Source organism: Triticum aestivum, chromosome 6A (genome assembly GCF_018294505.1).
Source record: "Triticum aestivum cultivar Chinese Spring chromosome 6A, IWGSC CS RefSeq v2.1, whole genome shotgun sequence".
Taxonomy (NCBI): domain Eukaryota; kingdom Viridiplantae; phylum Streptophyta; class Magnoliopsida; order Poales; family Poaceae; genus Triticum; species Triticum aestivum.
In genome coordinates, this window is record NC_057809.1 from 615113627 (window position 1) to 615118368 (window position 4742).

The 4742-nt window shown below is 47.8% G+C and overlaps 1 pseudogene; it reads left to right on the forward strand.

Moving 5' to 3' along the window:
* Window positions 1-2394: 2394 nt before the first annotated feature.
* LOC123129830 (uncharacterized) lies at window positions 2395-3411 on the forward strand (annotated as a pseudogene).
* Window positions 3412-4742: the final 1331 nt, after the last annotated feature.

Below are 4742 nucleotides of genomic sequence, written 5' to 3' on the forward strand. Positions count from 1 at the left end.
GGGCCTCTTAGATGAACACACCACATATGTGCCACGGAAAAGCCACATAATGTTTAGTGTCATGAGGGGCACACGTGCTCGTGGGTTGGCCAAGAAAAACGGCCCACTTTGACCCGCTATAGGCGTGATAAGTTACGCAGAAACATCATGGTAGTTTTTGACCTATGGAAAAAGTTACCGAAACACACCCAGGTTTTTAGGTGTAAGTACCATGATAATATATGAACTGTAGACCCGATAACTCATGTACAATTCCCCATGGTAACTTTGACCAGGGCGAGGTTGATGTACACATATCCTAATAACTTATGTGTAAGTACCATGGTATTTTACACATCGAAGACCTTATAACTTGTGTACAAACATAGTGGTAACTTTGAAAGGGGTGTAGTTGTTGAAACATAGTACCTGGTAAGTTCTATGTAAATAGCACGGTAACTTACACAACACAGGCTTGATAACTTGCATGCGAATACCATGGTGACTTTGTCCTGAGGGGAAATCGTGGTAATTTTCTGTACTTTTTTGTAGCAACACAATTGGAAAGAAAAGGGGTCAAAATGATTAGTTTCTTTAGTTTAACCAACAAACACCTAAGGGTGAGTTGGTTGTGGTGGTGTGCTTTGGTGCCAAGGAGGTGTGGGTTCGAATCCCACATGCACAATATTTTTTTATCATGTGGTAGACGTGAAGAAGTGACAGTTTCTCGGGGGTGGACGCACGAGATGTGCAGGAGAAGCAGGTTTCTCGGGCGAGCCTGTGGGATCGAAAGAAGGGGGGTCGTGTGGTACTTTAAAGTGAAAGAAGTAGAAGTGTGACAATTTTGCTTATATAGCACACATGTACCAAATATCACAGTCCTATATAAAAAACTGAAACTGGAAAAGGCACATCACAGAGACGCTTTGTCTTTCTTTTCAGTTTTTTTTTCCTAGAGAAGCCAATCAACTAAAGAACCACTTATGTGAATCACCGATTTCTTGAATTGGGTTATCAACTTACTCACAGATTTAAATACCGAGTTTCCAAATTCTCTCGAGCCTGGACTCTGCAGTAAACATGTGGGAAAATGTTGTTAAATATAATGAAGAATGTGCTACCGTCAGCATTTATATGTTGATGATCGCAGGGCAACTCAACAATATGTTGGAATAAATTTAAGAAACTTAGCCAAAAAAGGTAAGCAGAGGGTGCTTTATGGCTGACATGAACACACATTATGCAACAAAACAGAGAAAGATATCATGTGAAGTGAATCGAGAGGAAAGGTCATCTCAGTGATGGCAATGGTCTGTCCATGGAAAGCAAATGTGCAGACTCTGTTAATTTGTGCTCTCTTATGTGCGGAAATCTAAATTTTGTAAGAAAGGTCGACGTTGTATCCACCGCTGAAAGTTGCAGTGTGTCGAATCCTGCTTCGCTTACTTTTGCTATGATACCCAGACCCAGTAGGTGTCCTTGTGTCTTGCTGAGTTGTAGCCATACAGGTGAGTTCTGACAGATTGTTCGTTATAGCGTTTTGGTGGCTTGGAAAACAAATGAAAACTCTACTTTCGCTTGCTGTATGAGTGATTGGTTGAACCCAAGCCCCCAAAATGACTTGTATATAAATTATAAAATGAGCTGAATGGAAGGCACATAGAGTGTTTAGTCTGCTGGTTAATAGGTCTTGTCTTGTATTTCAATATCCGACCTGGTTAATTTCATAGCAGAGAGAAAAGTTTAGCCTTCTGGTTTCTAAAGTAACAGATCAGCTGTTGATTTGATCATAAAGATCGGTCATAAGACATTCATACAGCTAGCTTTCTGAATAGAAGAATGTTTGATGGGCAAATGCTCTCTCTCTCTCTCTCTCTCTCTATATATATATATATATATATATATATATATATATATATATATATATATATATATATGCATGCCGTTCAAATTCAGTTGTGGCAAACAATTTTAGGCAGTTGGTATCTATGCGTGAAACTTGTATGATGACAGTATAACAATGCTGAGATGTTATTTTCTTTTCATGCATGAGCTGTTATTTAATTAGTACGAGTATAGTCTACAAATTTGTGGCATATATAGTATTTAGAGTATCTGTCAAATTTGTGACTTGTACTACAAAACCATACAATTCGTGTAAGACCATGCCAGCAATTCAAAGTGCAGGTTCAGAAATAATCATCAGCCATATTTTCCATAGGTAATCATCAAACTTAAGTAGCATTTAATAAAAAAGAGTTTCACTAACAATTTTATAGCTTGAAAATCACCACCTAAATTAGAAACAGAATAAAATTCTGGCTGCAGAAATCCAGGTGAACACATGATCTGCTTTCTATCTATGACGTTCTACTTAATTGAGAGACAATGTCCCAATATCCATTGGCGACACACATGGTCGAGAATGCCGAATTCACTGTTAGGACAGCGAAGGATCGCATCACTGAAATCCACGCCGTCGGCCTGGGCCTGGAGCTTGTGCTGCTGGAAGAGCTACTGCAGCGTGTAACGGCGGTCGCGCTGCTGCTGCTGCTGGAGGGTGCAGGTGGAGGCGGAGCTGGAGTGCTGGACCACGGAGTCCATGGCGAACTCGACGGCGTCCACATGCGGGGGCAAGCGGAGGCCGGCGCCGGCGAGCAGCGAGTGGAGCGCGTCGACGGAGCCGTGGTGGAGCACAGAGCTGGCGGCGAGCAGGAGCACGCATCGAACATCTTGACGATGCGCGCGCCGGGCTGGTGGCGTCTCGGCCATGGCCCGGAGCGCGCCCACGATCTTGAGCGCGGACGCACTGTCGAGGCCCGAGCACCAGCACGGCGGGGTCGCGCACGGCCTCGACGCCGATGGACAAGCGCCGGCGCTCGCCGCCGGAGAGGTCCTTGACCCTGGCATCGGCGACGCGGGGCGAGCACAAGGTCGTCGACGAGCGCGTCAACCGTGGCGCGCGCTGAAGTGGAGCGTCTCGCGCACCGTGAGCAGCGGGAACCGGGAAGAGGATGTCGCGCTGGGTGACGTAGCCGCAGAGTCCGCGCAGGGCCGCGGCGTCCACAGGCGAGCCATTGACGCGGAGTTCAGTAGGAGGAGAGGAGCTGGGCTCAAGGTGGGCGGAGAGGATCTCGAGCAGCGTGGACTTGCCGGCGCCGACGATGGCGAGCAGCTCGCCGGGGGCGCGCGCGTCAGCTCACGTTGCGGAGCACTAGGCTGCTGCGGCTCACCGGCGGAGGTGTAGGCGCAGCAGGGTCGCCAGCGGCGTCGAGGAGGAGGTCGACTCGTCGGGCCTGCTCCATATCTTGAGCGGTTGAGGCCGGGCAGAGACAGTGATGTGGTAGTTGATGCCTCGCACCTGCTGCTTTCTACTCCTCCGCTCTTCATTTATTCGCTCGCTAGCTCGTCGTCTTCCTGGATGGTTGCTAGCTAGTTTAGCCTAGTGAAGGGGGTGCTTCACCTGCCGGATGCATGGATGGAAGACGATGAGCTTCGTGGTTGCTAGCTTTATCGTTTGCGTTGGCTGAAGCTCAGTGAAGCGTGGATGATTGGGCTTGGGTGAGCTTAGTTTGGCTTGCTCGGTGGGTACGGTGTACATGCATGGCCATGGGAGCGTGAGCTTGGAGTGGAGTGGCACATGATGATACCATGTAGTACGTGCTGGTCTTCTTGGAAGGTGGCGGGCGCCGTTGGGGCCGACGATGGCGGGCAGAGAGGTCCTTACCCTGGTGCCCGCGATGCGGGTCAGGGCGAGGTCGTCGACCGCGGCGGAGGCGTGCGCTGAAGTGGAGCTCATCGTCTCGCGCTGCCGCTGCCGCTGGGTCTGGGTCGAGTCTAGCCGGTTTGTGGCGATCGAGATAGCGTACAGCAGCAGGTGCAACAGGAGGAACCTGGCGTCCAGGTCGGGCGGACGGCCGGAGACGGCCGGAGAGGATCTCGAGCAACGCCGACGATGGCCGGGGCGAGCGTGGCACGAGGCGGCACCGGCGGAGGTGCCCCGCCCCGCCCCGCTGGCACAAACAGCTGGTCTGTTGCGTCCTCTTCTCTTCTCTTCTTCAGAGGACAGCGACAGCGAGGGGGAGCGTCCAAGTGGATCCGAGTTGACCTTCTCTTTTGTTTATTATTAAGGATAGTTTACGAGTACGATTGTTCAGAGTTCAAAATGTGTCATGGGTGCACAGGTTCATCCAGTTATGTATGGTTTCCCCTCACTTCTCTTTATTAGAAGATTAGAGGTTCAACTAGGAGAGGGGCCACTCTCGACATACTTGATGTACTCCCTCCATTTCTAAATATAAGTCTTTTTTAGACATTTCAAGTGGACTACAACATATGAAGGATGCATCTAGATATATTTTAGAGTATAGATTCACTCATTTTGTTTCGTATGTAGTAACTTCTTGTAATATCTAAAAAGACTTGTATTTGGTGGAGGGAGTACAATATCGGAAGCAACATGCACCTCATCGTAGGATGTTGCAGCATTTGTAATCATAGAAATAACATCATATTTGATGGAGACACTATTGGTAATGAACTTGTTTCGTGCTATTCAAGCTATTGTTTGATGTACACGACAGAACCTTATCTTTTGATGTACAGAAATAAAATGATGACTTGAAGCTTATTTTTCATTGCTACGGACTGTTCTGCTTCAATGGGAGCTGCTCCCGATTTGCATTTTCATTGTAAATACACTTAGCTTACCAAAACAAGGCATGCTTATTCATGTTCCTTCTTTTGAAACAATTGACGACACA